General features: G+C 41.3%; 1 long non-coding RNA gene across 1 annotated transcript in view; it reads left to right on the forward strand.

The window, feature by feature from the left end:
- LOC133263348 (uncharacterized) overlaps positions 1-10147 on the forward strand; it is a 56755-nt gene extending 46608 nt beyond the window's left edge. Inside the window, exon 3 of the long non-coding RNA XR_009741473.1 lies at positions 10002-10147. This is a non-coding gene — a long non-coding RNA (uncharacterized LOC133263348). The remainder of the gene's footprint in view (positions 1-10001) is intronic.
- The last annotated feature ends 5765 nt before the right edge of the window (positions 10148-15912 follow it).

A 15912-nucleotide genomic window follows, 5' to 3' on the forward strand; every position in this document is an offset into this window, starting at 1 on the left:
GTGTCTTCACTAGCTCAGGCTACTTCCTTGTGGTGTCACAAAGAAAGAGTGAATGGAGAAAACTTTAGATACCTCAATCAGCCAAATGACACAGGTAAGACCTGTGTTAGGGTAGAATCACGTTGGCAGAGCCAAACAGAGCTTTTTTGTGCATGCTAATTACTGGAAATTGTTGTGCTTCCTTCCTCTCTTTTTTAAATATTTAATACACTTATCATGCTGAAAGATTGCTCTCATCCCTAAGTGTGTCCTGTTTTGTAATTCTGAGACAACAAATACCACTTGCATCAACCTGAGCTTTGTAAGTATTTGTGAGGCACAGGTTTTATTCAGATTATACATGGCTACCTAGTGTTTATTACATAGTTAAATTGTGACTCATGTTGTTAGCGTTACACAATCATCACCTGAAACCAGACATAGATAATTCTTCTTCCTTTTTTTTTTTTTTTTAAGCTACCAAAATAATTGGAATTGTTCCTGTGACTGCTGCATGGCTACCTTTTGTACCCCCATATTACTACTCTACATTGTAGTCTGTTACACTATTGTATCCAGTTGAACTTGGTGGGATACATTATGCAAATCTGTGATAATTTCTTTTGTATCAGCAAGAGAGATCTCTGAAACCTAAGTGCTACTGCAGAGCTCCTGATGAAAGTCAGATGAAGTCAAGCACTAGCACAGTCCACTCTTTGTGAGAGGAAGGGGTGTTGTCGGTAGTATGGAGCTTTAACTGCTAACTTACCCTTAATAATGCAAAGCAATTAAAATTTGCTAGTTCTAATGATCAAATCAGCAGTTTTCAGTGATTAAAATAGGTAATGTTCTCTGAGAGTGGGAATGCTTGAGGGAATACTGTAATACATACATCATAGTACTGAGGTGGGTGGGACAGTCCAAGACTTCTGGGAAAATGGTATGTTAGGGAAGCAGGGAAAACCATACCACACCTTGATTCTACGTTCTGCTTTCTATCACTGGACAAGGATAAAAAGTAAGGATGGATGTTATTAGGCAGAGAATTGTAAAACTGCAAGTCCAGAGAAGGGGAGTCAGAGGGGAGATGGCAGCAAGTCCTCTGACTTGCTCTTTCCTCTGACTGCAGCAGGGGAAAAGAGTTATCATGGGAAAATGAGACAGACAAAGATAAGGTTGTGTAATGCCTTAGAGCTGAAATAATCGTACTGGGAAGGATAGGCCTACTTGATTTCAGCTGAACAGTGCCTCAAGGGAGAAGACAGGACAGAACACATGCACAGCTGAGCTTGCCTAAAACTCAGTTTGAGCTGTCTGTGGGGGCCATCACTGGGAGTATGTGATGAAGGGGAAATGAGTCAGTGCTTTTCACTTACAGATGGGCAAATCACAATTCTTGTGTTTCTAATTCTTCACCCAAGCTGACATGCTTATCATGTGGTGCCACAGTCAGACACTGTCTTTGCCAGCTATTCAAGTTATGTCTGAATTCTCTGATCTGGCTAGAGAAAGTAAAACACTGTGGTTGCTGTAGCTATAACACATCAGTATTTACACTTGATTGTAATCAAACACTCTGTCACAGTCTTGCAGTTGCTACCCTTGCTGATGTCATGGTGAGATAGTTTGCAAAGGGGTTAGTTCTTCGTCACGCACCTACATGCCTGTTATGTGGGGTGTAAAATCACATCCCAATACTGAGGTCTGTATATATTCCCTGACCTGGAATGGGGATGAGACTTGAATACATCCTTTCCTGCTCCCCTGCAGTAATCTAAGCTCCATGTACTCTGTTGTACCTCGAGGATAACTCAGAGATCAGCACTATAGCGTGTGTCACCGATACCACATCAGCCATGGCTGCTGAGACTGCTACAGATATTTAGTGCTCTGAAGGCATCACTTTTGTCTTACAACTGAACCATCCTATGCACTACTGCTGTTCTTACAGTCTGAATTCTGTCTGTCCCATAAGCACCTATCCCGTATGCATCCTGTCTTTATACATACTCCATACATCTGCAGATAGGAGAGAAATGGTAGAATCACTTCTGCATGACAAAAACGCAGCACAGCTCATTTCAGGCTGAGCAATAAGTGTGAGAGAAACCAGCATTCTCAAGGCCACTACAAATGGCATCCTCTGTGGGCTTGATGTGGCTGGAAGAGCCACATCTCAAAAAAGGTTATTTCTGTCTCATGGTGATAAAGTTTGAGGTGCCTCAAAGAATTAATTTAGGATTCTAAAAAAAACTAAATGACAATTTGAGATCCTTGCTGAGGTTTTCAGTGTGATTTCTTAGCTACCACATGCACTGAAAAGATGATGAAAAGCCCGCACATGCAGGAGCAAGTTGTGTTGAAAATGAGTTGTATGTGTGCTCCTTAGACCTTGTGCATCATGTGCTCGTTTCTTTTTCTTTACTGTGGGACACTAGTTAGGCCTTAACCAGCACTGATTAAAAAAGGCTGATCTTGGGTTTGTTAACTAACTAAGCTATTTACCAGAAATACAAGCCACAGGTTGTATGGCTGGGGTAGGGCGTATTCCTAAGACATTTTTAGGGAGGGTGTACTTCCTGATGACCTTATTCATCACTCAACTTGAAGTCCCTCTTACCTTTCCAGGACAGAATGTCTTGTTTTTCTGAGGTTTTACAAAATAGGAAAGTACAGTGCCAGAATTTATGATTATGAAACTCTAAATTGTATATCAAAGCAAATGTGAAGGTGACGTTGAAAAGGCATAAACACTTAGAAATCTGTTGGCAAGGACATAGCTAAATCATATTCATATGCTTGCACCAAACAACATAGGACCATTTTCAGTATCCTATAATTGTGTTCTCAGTCTGAACCTTTCGGAGCTATCTTAGGTCATGAACAAGAGGTTGTGTGCAGCAAAAAATTCAGTGCAAGTTCTTGTCCTCCCAGCTCATTAGTTATTGCCAACAAATGTGAAAGTTTGGTGATTTACACCCACTTCAGTGGTTAGCCAAAAACAGTGAGATTAGGTGAATTGTTCACAAACACATATCATGAACATGATGCTCTGTGTGGATCAGATACTGTCCTTTGCAACAGTCATCCACTCTGCTGTGCCAAGAGGTTTCCTAGGCTTGTGGCAAAGGTTGCTAATTTCAGCAACCTCCCTTGCTCTTACCTAAGGGGCATTTGTCTGCTTGGTTCACTGAGCAGCTGCAATGCCTAAGAGACCCTTCACTGAACTCAGATAGCACTTTCTTGGTTTGTTTTTACTGAGTGTTTATAAGTAATGTAGCCTGTGCATTGGCACTAACTTCTCAAAAGTAAGCAAATCCTATTGGGATGTAAATTAAAAGCTTGTGAGGAAGAATTGATTTTCTTTCTGGGTGTTATGTATTTCCATGAATATTAGAGACAGTTTATTGTGGCTTCAGAATCCCATTTCAAAATGTTCTTATGTTCCTAAGAAAAGGATAAAACTCTTTGGCATTCACATTGCACCACTGCCCTTGTTATGTAGAAGCTACTTCCTAGAGCACAAACCAGTGCTTGCACTTAATGTGAAATGACATGAATTGCCTGTGCTGGGTACATGTTATGAACGGCTTCAAGGTCCCATGGCACATTCAGTTACATGGAGAGTGCTGGATTGCCACAGAATCAAAGCAGTCAAGTGTGGTTCTAATTATAATAGTCAGTTAGTGATCTCCATAATATCATTGTTAAACTAAATACTTCTGGGAAAGGTGTTGAAATAATTCTTGTCCTGAGGAGTGGGTTTATATTCCCTCAGAAAATGATAGTTTAGGCTCCCATAAACTGTTTGAGGCTTTAACCAGCCCACTGTTTGTGGCCATCTTTCTGCATCTGCACTGTATATGATTCTATCTCCAGGAAAAATAAATCAGACCCGAACACTTGGGGATCTCCAGGGTGACTGCATTTGCATTTCGACACGCATGTGTGCGCATATGCATCCACATACAGAGGCTTTTCCTAAGATGCTTGTCATTCTTGTGCAGTTTATTGCAGTAGGCTGTGAATGCTACTGACTCTCAGAAGCCAAAAGAATGTCATAGCAGCATGCATTCCCTCTCAGACAGAGTAGGTTTGTACAGGAATGTATACAGACCTCCCCTACCGCTTTATCTTCCAAAGAATACATGATGTCTGTGTTGAAGATAACTCAAGTAATTAGGCACAGTTTGTCTTTTATCAAGGGAGTGATTCTATCTTCAAGACTCGGTAGTGTCTTTCAAGACCATGAACATATATGCAGTTTGATATTTTGACAGGCTTAGGAGATCTGTAATAAGTACTTGCAACAGTATTCTTTAATGAAGTTTAAAATGGCTTTTAGTAGCTTTAGTTGCCAGAAACTGCTGCCTACTGCAGCACATGGGCTGGAGGCATTTTTTTGAACTCTAAAATAAAAATGGGGGAAAGAGAGAAAAAGTATTGACTGTAGTTGTAGGAGTAAAGCTTTGTGCTATTCAGTACCAACTGTTATGAAAGGTTTCTTCTGTTTACTAAAACAAATGTTACATATTATGGAGTTTGAGCTAATTGTTTTGTTCCACTGTACAGTGAATGAGTAGGTGTCCTGGAAAACAACTCTATGCCAATGGCCAGACCAGAGCAAGTGAACTCAAAAAAATGTGTGTAGGCCACATGGTCATCTGAGGGTTTTGTTTTTATTTTTTCTTAGTCCTTCTATGTTTGTCTGTTGTCTAGATCGTGATAAATTGTTCTTCTGTCAGCAAGATAGAATATTTTGAATAGCTGATTTAATCATGCATTCATTAGATTCCATTTTCTTCTTGAAGACTGGAGAATTAGGACATCATGGTGATAAACACAGCAAGAGGGCTGAAATGGATAAATAGTGGGGGGAAGAGATGGAAAGGAAGAACCTTACACAGAACCTTATCAGCAGTATGTACGTACCTGATCCTGTAACAAGTTGAAAGGTCTGTTTGGACATCTGCCGATCCGCATGCTTTCCTGTGGTGAGGTAGAGCAGCTTGTTTCTGCAGCTGCATAGTTACTATATTGGTGGAAGTAACCTTTGCTGTCACCCTAGTAGTTCTTGTCTCATGGGGCTGCCAGTGCCTGTCCTCTTCTTTCTTTTATTAACCCACTTACCAAATGTATTACTATGAGACCCCTGAATAGTGACATGAGGACCCAGCAGTGCCATATACTAAATTCTGGCTTCTGTTATATTACTCATATTCTGATACTCTACTGCATTTTAAAACACTGGGCAAGGCATAACTAGCAGTGATTTGTTCTGGGTTCAAACACAGTTCTGTTGTTAAACTGATTTTGATGGGGGCAAACGCAGTATGGAAATCAGGTATTTGCTATCATCTTTAGTGTTTTGTATTGCCTTGCTCATCAGTCAGTAATATCATCAGCTGGTTTTGCTGCTTCATGACAGAAACAATGCAACTTGTAATAGCAAACTCAATATTAAAATGCCAACTAAGGAAATATAAGTGTGCTGACACCACATCAAACAGTGAGTTGCAGTGAAACACCACAGTGGTTCTGCTGAACAGTTTATAATTCAGCATGCTATCTCTTCACGTTAGGAAGGCAAATACTTTTGAAATGGCCAAACAATAACTTTAGATGTAGGTAGGGAGTGGCTGAAGCACAACCCAACTATCACCCATCCAAGTAAGAATTAAAATTACTATGTGTCAGTATTCATTCTCTCAATCTTTTATATTTTCACTGCAACCTGCAGTACTCGCTTGGAAGAGATTAAGGTGTATCAGCCTTTACCTGCTGGGCACTGTCTGGCAAATCCCTGTGCTCTGGTTCCTACATCATCCAGATCCAATGCTTGCCTGAGATTACTGTTTCATCCGTCATCTTACAGAGAGGTGTGCCTTTGTTTTGCACACAGCACAGAATATGTATAAGGTCAGATGACAACACAAAGTTGGGATGCTCTCAGGGTGTTCATCCAGCATCTGGAATCTTCAAGCACTCCCAAATTCCCTAATTTTGATGATATGGAAAATGAATGACATGCCTCAAACATGTCACAACTCACCTAAACAAATTACCGTATGTTTAATGCAGTATATGTTATTGGCTAGAAGATCTTCCAATGAAAATTTAACCTTGATGTTTTTTCCTTGTGGAAGAAAAATGCTGGAAGTGCCAGGAACTTGTACGTGCTCTGTGGGTGTGCTGAGATGGACAGCAGGCTGGGATGTAGAGCAACAAGTAATGGGTGGGGTATCAGAAACACTGTTGACATCTGCAGATGTCAGAGCAGAAGGCAATGTGTCATAAAACAGCCTCAGAGAATAAGGACAAATCTCTGTCCACCAAAAATGAAGATTGTTTTATGTATATGTGGGGGAATGGTAGAAGAAGCTCATACAGTGACAGGATCAACATCAGTGCTACATAATGGGTAACAAGCTATCCAAAAGCACTACTGTTTTGTAGGAACGAAAATTTTGACCTGCAGCAATACCCCAGGGAACAGGCATTCATTATTCCTGAAGCTACTGCTGGTGAAGGCAGATTAGATCCTAAACTGTTCATGAAAAATCATGAAAACACGGGGAAGCTATTTTTGTGCACTGTTTTCCTTTCCATCTGCTTCTTTGCTTATTTTATAGCTATTTTCCTATATTTCCAGATGGAAGAAGAATGTATGACTGCCATTAGTCTCTAGTAACATTGCTGAGTATATGCCAGTTTGTACAGTATTTAAGATCAGGTTTGAACAGAAATGTCAAACATTTAGAAATTAGCTTTTTAAAATATGGGCTACCACTCCTAGCTTATACATAAGAGAGCATATGCATGTTTGTCTCCAGTGCAGAGGCTTCCTTGCATTGAATTGAGACATGAGCTGTTTTCTTTGCTCCCCTCCACTACCCTTGTGTTAGGCAGGGTTGAGGCACACAAAACTGTGGCTGTATTACTTTCTTCAGCATGGCAAGGAGTAATGTAAGCTAGCATTTCAGAACACTTCATTGTTTTCTTCAAAAACAGTCCATCCATATTAAAATTATTAAAATCCATGCATAAAATATCAGCAGAATTGAAAGCCATGTTGGACCTCTTTGTAGTTTCATCAGTTCCTTGTCTGCTCCTTGACCAGATTATAAAAATAAGTCTAATTAAAACTTTTATTATAAGTTCAGCCTGGTCTTCATATGTAATTAATGGAAAAACACTTCAAATTATCCTACGTCAACTATTATTTCTACAGAGCTCTTGTACAATCACAATACTCAGGCTACTCATCTAGAAGATACAAATTTAGCTGCCCTGCCCTGCTTTAAATGTTCAGTTTTGATATCCATCTACTTCTTTTATACCTCCTTGTGAATAGCCAAGTACGTGCAGAGAATTCTCACTGAGTAAGCCAGCGTGGTACAAAGTATACGGTTTGGATTTCACAAAATCACAACTGTCAACATCACAAATATTCCATTCCCCCACACTACATAAAAGAAAGCTTCTTTGTGAGAATAACTGATTCTATCTTACAGTCTTTTTCTTGGAATGTTTTAGATATTCTGTAATTCAGAAATAATGGAGAAAGTCAAAATACCTGAGAGTAGCCAAAGTCTTCCAGTAGAGTAAACTTTTGCTCTGCTAAGTAGTAAGGGTGATTAACTTGAAAGGAGTATAGAATGAGGGTTAGGTAAGGTAGGTGTGTCTTTAAAATTCAAGTGACATGTGAAGCTCTCAAAAGCACATGAGAAAAATTATTACAAATGTTTGCCATGGTTGCTTTTATGTATCTTGCTACATATTTTGAGTAGTTGTTAGAACAAGTTTCATAATATTTATTTAGGATAAGTAACTCTCAATGACCTCTTGTCACAGAATATTGTAACATAACAGCATGGGCCAGCCTCTGAAGAGAGACTTATCAAAATACTCTACATTTCAAAATGAACTTTAATGTCATTCCAGTCATGTGAGTTAGCAAGAGATAGAGAGCTTTTTTGCTTTCGGATCAGCTTAGAGATCTTGTCAGTATGTAATTTCTGTAAGAGGAAGAAAAATAAGCCAAGAATCATTACTGGTGTAGTATACAAGTTTGTATATCCTAATGGTTTGCTTTGTGCTCTCTTCTGAGGCTGGCATTTCAAACTTGCAGTGTCTTGGTTTGATAACCCAGAAAGTACATAGGAACTAACTAACAATGAAGATGTCCTTTCAGTATCAGTACATTTCTGAGACAGCCAGTCTGGCACTCTGAGGATATTTTCACATGGTGCTTTCTGCACTTCGTCTTCCTTTGCACCTTTCCTCATGACAGCCACAGTGCAAGTGATGGCTTGGAGCAGTTTGACAAACCTGTTGAAGTCTGAACACGGCCTTCCCAGACTGCAGGAGATCACAGGGGGTAACGTTTCAACCTGTCAAGGCTAACATTAACACTGAAGAGTCCGAACAAGTTTCTGCAGGCCTCAGGCAACCTTTTGTATATTTGTACTCTACGTATATTTTTTGTATTTGTAGATCCATAATTTCATATGAATATACATTGGTGCTGTTATGAATACAACCGCTTCAGAAAAAGCCAGATCAGCTCATTTTCCTGATTGATCTGAAAGCTAACTTGATGGAAAAAAGGGAAAGAAATCCTGAATGAATGATATGAAAATGATCCTGAACTTTGTTTGTGGAATCGTTTTGATATTTTTTTGTTCATTTTTTTGTTTGTTTGATTTAGTTGGTTTAACTGAATAGCGAGGGAAAAACTGCCAATAAAGCTCTACTGATATAATCCTCTTTCAAAAGGGTCATAGTGAGGATGCAATGCTGAATCGAGTCCTTACACTGAAATTCTCATTAAGATATTTGGTACAAAACTGGTAATTTATACTGTACTGAGCTTTCTTGTAGCAATCCTTCTTATAGCTAGAATCTCCCACTGTAACAGCTGAAAAAAGGGATCAAGATTTAGATATAGTTTCCATTGTCTGAATAATCTTTTAGCACTTTTTAAGTCCTGCATTAAATATTTTATGTACCACTTGAGAATGAAAAGTCATGAGAATCTGATAGTTATCTGCTTAAAAAATACAATAACGCTCCTTGCACAAACATCATGTGAAACCCAGTAAACATTTCATTAACATATCTTTTAAATGGAGGTTGTGTTTGGTAGTATAATTAGAAGCCTAGGTTACATTTGTATTGCAGTGACACCCAGAAATCAGAACTGAGACCCTAGCATGCAGGCTTCTGTGCATGGGGAGACATGGTCCCTGCCTTAAAGTACCTCCCATCTAATTAGAAGTGATATATGAGCATGACGCATTCTAGGTGGGAAAGATGTGATTGAGGACAAGAGTAATTGGCAGTCCAATCAAGTTAGGCTACCTTTGCGCATAGAGCACAAGGCCGTAATCATCATAGCTATTAGCAAACACAGGTCCAAGGAACGTCCGCTCCACTACCCAAGAAGCAGGGCTGTATGGAAAGTCTGCAGGCTGACCAAGTCAAAAGTTACTGCTCTTCCAAGATTCCTGTTTCTCCAGACAATGGCAAGGAAGAAATCCCATATTATTACTCTAGGGTAGAAATGTGAACGCTGCTGAACAGTAACTCTAGTGCCTTGTCAGACCTGGTCCTCGTAGATTTGAACTGGGACTCCTGCTATGCAGCTATGAATGAAGCAGGTCTATCCATGAGGAAGGAAAAGTACTTCAGAGAATATGAGATTAGAAATTCAAACTCCAGAGAATTAGAGTGGGAAATGTTATTTTAAATTATCCTTGCACTTTCATAGTTCATGAATGTCCATATGCATTAAGCCTTGCTTTCCCACATTTCTTTTTAAACCCCTTCTTGTTGTAAGGACTTTAAATTAGCAGATTTAAGTTAATGGAGCTATGCATCTCTTTTAAAATAATTATTCAGTTCCACTTAATTAGTAATGGTGAAGAAACGAATGTTTGCAACAGGCCCGAGAAAGTGAAACCAGTTGCTTAACAAGAAGGATGCTGCAGCATGCCTATGAGATTTTTCTGCTTTTCTAGATACTTGTTCTTCAATGGGAAATGTCCTATCAAAGTGGGTGGTTTACTGCCAATTACCATGGTATCAGAATTGGTGATTACAGACTTTCAGTGTCTGTTCTTCAGACTTTCAGGCTTTCAGCATCGATTTTCAGTGATCTTGAAACGGGGTTAGGTCAGTGCATCCCAAACATTCACAAGAAATGTACATGGCTGACAGCGAAAAGTAAGAAAGGAAAGGAAATTGTAACTAAGCTTACAAGTATACTCTGTTTAGATAACACTGCAGTGAATATGAAAGGAAAACTTTCTATGAAATACAAAAGGCAAAGAGGGGATTTTATTTGTCATCTGCTGATGACCAAATGACTGCAGTCATCCATGGAGGATGTTGTCTTTGTAGCATTTCCCATATCCTGCTTTACAGTCTTTATTGGGAGAAATATTTCTGTACTGTACTCTTTCCTTCTCATTCTTGTATGTACCCTTGAGTGCTTCTGTTGAAATTCATTCAAAGAAACTTCCATTATTAAGTGGTATCTCCCCCTTCCCCCTAACAGATGTATCATGGCATCACAATCTTTATTTGGCGTTTCCATAGGCCCCCTCACTTCTCAGATAGAGAGTCATGCTTTCAGGCTGATAATTGAAGTTGTGAGGCAGGACCAGAAAGCACCCTCCCCTATTGAAATGGAGTTGAATGCACTATCTTCTGTATTAGGGATAACTGCTAGGACATACCTCTGATGACCTGTGCCAGTCATTGCCACCATATTCTTACTGTTGGTCACTGATTAAAATGCAAGTGTGAGGAGTAATTGCCTGGGCAAATGCAGAAAGAAAGATGCTATGTTAGGGGTTGTCCTGGGTTCTTCTATGTTAGAGGTTGTCCTGCTACTGCATGAACTATCTCGCGTTTAATTTGCTCAAAGGCTTGTTGCTGCTCAGGGCCCCATTTAAAATCATTCTTCTTCCGGGTCACATGATAGAGAGGGCTTACAATCAAACTGTAATTCGGGATGTGCATTCTCCAGAACCCCACTGCACCCAAGAAAGCTTGCGTTTCTTTCTTATTAGTTGGTGGAGACATTGCTGTTATCTTGTTGATCACATCTGTGGGGATCTGGTGACGTACATCTTGCCATTTTATTCCCAAAAATTGAATCTCCTGTGCAGGTCCCTTACCTTACTCCGTTTTTATGGCAAAAAACAGCTTTCAGCAGGATTTGGATTATTTTCCTCCCTTTCTCAAAGACTTCTTCTCCTGTATCACCCCACACAATAATGTCATCAATGTATTGCAGGTGTTCTGGAGCTTGCCCCTGTTCCAGTGCAGTCTGGATCAGTCCATGGCAAATGGTAGGGCTGTGTTTCCACCCCTGGGGCAGTCGGTTCCAAGTGAACTGGACACCCCTCCAAGTAAAAGCAAACTGTGGCCTGCACTCTGCTGCCAAAGGAATTGAGAAAAATGCATTGGCAATATCAATCGTGGCATACCACTTGGCTGCCTTTGACTCTAGTTCATACTGAAGTTCTAGCATGTCCGGTACGGCAGCACTCAATGGTGGTGTGACTTCATTCAGGCCACGATAGTCTACTCTTAGTCTCCATTCTCCATTGGACTTTTGCATTGGCCATATGGGGCTATTAAAGGGTGAGCGGGTCCTGCTGATCACCCCCTGACTCTCCAGTCTACGGATCGGCTGATGGATGGGAATCAGGGAGTCTCGGTTGGTGCGATATTGCCGCCGGTGCACTGTTGTGGTCGCAATTGGCACTTGTTGTTCTTCAACTTTCAGCAACCCCACAGCAGAAGGATCCTCTGAGAGACCAGGCAAGGTGGACAGCTGCTCAATTTCCTCAGTCTCCAAAGCAGCAATACCAAAAGCCCACCGGTACCCTTTTGGGTCTTTGAAGTACCCTCTCATGAGGTAGTCTATGCCGAGGATGCATGGAGCCTCTGGACCAGTCACAATAGGGTGCTTTTGCCATTCCCTCCCAGTCAGGCTGATTTCAGCCTCCAGCACAGTCAACTCTTGGGATCCTCCTGTCACTCCAGAAATATAGATGGGTTCCAGCCCTTGACAGCTTGATGGCATCAGGGTACACTGTGCACCGGTATCTACTAGAGCCTTATACTTCTGTGGGACTGATGTGCCAGGCCATCTGATCCACACAGTCCAGTAAATCCGATTGTCCCCTACCTCCACCTGGCTGGAGGCAGGGCCCCTCTAATGGTCGTCACAGCACTGGACACTTAAGTCGTGTTGAAATGGATTATTCTTCATTATCACAGGAGCTGGAGTAAAATCAGCTCTTCCACTCCATCTGGGAAACTGCTCACCAGAGACTGAAGCCGTAGCTCTCATGGGACCATCAGTCTTGGCCCTTGCTCTCCTCTTCAGTTCACTCACCCGTTCCTCCAAAGCTGAAGTAGGTTTTCCATCCCACTTTGTCATGTCTTCTCCGTGATCCAGCAGGTAAAACCATAGGGTACCCCGTGGCGTATACCTTCTGTATCTCCTCTCTTGTACAATAGGATGCCTTTTGTTAATAGCTGAGACGTGTGTTGGTACACGTGAGGAGCTGGATAAATCAGATACATCGTCCCTCAATTTTTTGAGGTCCTGGGACAGTTTTTTCACAGCTGAGATGATGGAAGGGGTGAGATTGTTTTCGAACTCTCGGAGTTTATGAACCATTTCATCCACTGTTAGTGGTACTATGTCATTCCAGGTCACTGTTGCCAATGAATGGGCATATGATGACGGTGCATTCCATGTAAGTTTTCGCCATGTGGGTCGTGTACATTCAACTTCATCTGGATCTATAGGTGTATCCCCGTTATTCGGCTTGATGTGATAGATCATCTCTACGATGGCTGATTCCCTCAGAGACTGGATGCCTTTGTCTATAGTAGTCCACTTGGCCGAACGACTCGTAACATCGTCCTTGTACGGAAACCTTTCTTTCACAGCTGCCAAGAGCCGCCTCCAAAGGCTGAGGGACTTTTTCTCTCTTGCAATTGCTTTGTCAATTCCCCCTTCTCTAGCAAGTGATCCCAGCTGCTTGGCTTCTGTACCTTCTAGTTCGTGACCATCGGCCCCATTGTCCCAGCATCGGAGTAACCAGGTGATGATGTGCTCCCCTGGTTGACAGGTAAAATCTTTTTGCATATTCCGCAGCTCGGTTGAGGTCCGAGGTCGAGAAGTTACCTCTTCTTCTTCTTCATCATGTGATGATGACTCCTGATCAGATTCTGGACCGGGTGGTGAATTCATTGGTTCTTCATCTCGCTTCACCCTTTTTGCCTCCTTTTTGCTTGTTCTCTTGCGTACAGGGGCAACCGATATTGGTTGAAACTGTGAGATCAAGAGGAAAAACCTTGAGAGCCAATAAATCAGCATTGTGACGAGTGACTATCAATCCAGTCAGATCTGTTCTTATCTCAACCCCTCGTGCCCCACGTTGGGCGCCAAAAAGAACTGTCGTGGTTTAAACCCAGTCAGGCAACCTGTTCACTCACTCCCAGTGAGTGATGCCGAGCTGACAACAATCGAGGACCGTGTCCGTTTCCCCCCCCCCCCCCCCCCGCACAGGGGCTCTCCCCTTCCCCGCTCCCGGAGGAACGGGGAGGAGGATCGAGAGAGTGCAACTCCTACGGGTTGAGACAAGAACAGTCCAGCAACAAATCACCACCGCTACTATCAGCTAAAACAATGATAAGGGAAAATAACAAGGGAAGAGAATACGATACCACCGGCCAAGAAAGCGAGTTCCACCCGGAAGCCCCTGTCCTTCCGAGTAACTCCCAGTTACCCCCCACCCTGGGCATGACGTGCTGTGGTATGGAATACCTCCCCGGCTAGCCCGGGTCAGGCGCCCCGTCTCTGCTTCTTCACAGCTTCCCCTCCTCCCTGGCAGAGCATGAGCCTCACAGAGTCCTTGGTCAGGGTAAACATCACTTAGCAACAACCGAAAACATCGGCTTCACCAACACTGTTCTCAAGCTAGAAGCCAAAACACAGCACCGCACCAGCCAACACAAAGGAAAAACATGACTGCCACTGCTGAACCCAGGACAGGGGTATAGAAACATGAAGTTGCAGGTCTTCTGATGCTGCTCATCAGCATCAGAACCTTAAACTTCAGGCAATCACAACTCGTGGAGGACCTCTAAAGAGCAGAAGTAGTATGTTGTCATTCCACTAGAAAGAGGAAATGAGTCATGTCTTGCTGTCCTGTATTTGTACAGTACATAGAGCTGTGAGTCAGGGTTCACAGTACTATCATGATAAGAAAACCATAAGCATTGAAGGAGTTTTTATTTACATAATAGTTAAACCTCCTTGGTTAAACCCCATTTTTACAGTTCATGTTGGTGCACACTTTTATTTTCAAATTACTTTAAATTATTAAATTATTCAAATTATTAAAATAAACTTTTTCCTTGACTTTGTATTGTGATTGTCCAGGAATTTAGATGCTAGATGACCTGTGCTGGTATTTGAAATTTATCTTCATGTGTGGCTAAAATATACAGTCTCACAAGTAAATGTCCGAGGTTTTCAGTGAAATTACAACTTTCATTAACCATTATCATCTTAGTGTAGTTGGCATTTAATAATCTATCGGTCTTCATTGTTGTTTCAGCCATGGGGTTTAGGAAGGATGCATCTTTGCAGAATGCCCAGGGATGCTACTTCTGTGTTGCATGCATGACCAAGAATGTTCTAAGTTTCGTCTTGGTCTTTAACATACCTATTTCAAATCCATCATTAATTCTTTTTAATATGGTAAATTGAATGATATGCCAAACCTTTTAATTGGTATGTTCTTATAAAGATAATGTTAATGACTAAAAAGCAATCAAAATGCTGTAGAAATGAACTTTGCAAGCAGTTGCAATTTACGCTTGACTTTCTTTGTCTTAACTTCTGCAGTGTCCTGTGTAACAGAAGTAGACTTGCAATAAGTTGGCTGAACAATTAATTAACAAACAGCGTACCTGAGCTCTAAAATGTTTGTGTACAACTAACTCCAAATGTGAAAGTGTGGCTTTTTTCTTTTCCTCCTCTTGCACATTTAAAACTAGAAGTAAAACCTTTGGGAAAAGATGACAGAGAACAAAAGTAGGGGCACTGGTTGTATATGATTAGTAAGATGTAGTTTTCTTTTGAAAAATAAGCAGACTAATCTTCGTATGTGCCAATCAGTCAGCTTTAGCGTGTGAGATGAGAACTTTCCTGGAACACTTTCCTGGACATCTGCAGTCTGTGATTAGAAGCTGTCAGCGCTAAACTGAAGGCAGCTGTCAGCAGCGAGCCTTCACTTGCCCTGCAAGGTCTTGCAGGATGGTCCACGCCTGTGGTTTACTGACCCCACAGCTCACTAAGAGGAATCACATCATCTAAACAAGAAAGCCAAGAGGCTGCTTGATTCCTCAGCAAAGAGAAAAGAATCATAGAATCATAGAATCGTTAGGGTTGGAAAGGACCTTAAGATCATCTAGTTCCTGTTTGAAGAAGCTTATTCATCTGAATGTGTTTGTTCCAGCTAGCCCACTGTGCCACTGCAGCTGCTGCGGCCCACAAATAATGCTGGTGCTCAGGAAAGGTGACCTTCTCCAGCAGGTAGGCCTTGCCAGTCTGCTTGGTGCTGCCAGCTCACACCCTCTGCTGGGAAGAGTGAATATTCTGCATTTCCTTGCTTTTTTATATTATTCTGACCATTTTATTCCTTTCTGTCATTCTTAATAAGGAGTCAGAAGTATACTTTTGATTGAACTGATTCCAGATGCAGAGAATATTTAACACAGTTCCTCAGTAATACTCTTCTATTTTAATAATACTAATAGTATTCTAGTTTAATCAGACATCAACAATATCTGTGTCCATATGCTCCTACATTTGTTTTTTGGTAGTTTTACTCA

The sequence above is a fragment of the Pezoporus flaviventris genome, unplaced genomic scaffold (genome assembly GCF_033815535.1).
Source record: "Pezoporus flaviventris isolate CSIRO_AGI_PZ_B2104156 unplaced genomic scaffold, CSIRO_AGI_Pfla_v1 ptg000002l, whole genome shotgun sequence".
NCBI lineage: Eukaryota > Metazoa > Chordata > Aves > Psittaciformes > Psittacidae > Pezoporus > Pezoporus flaviventris.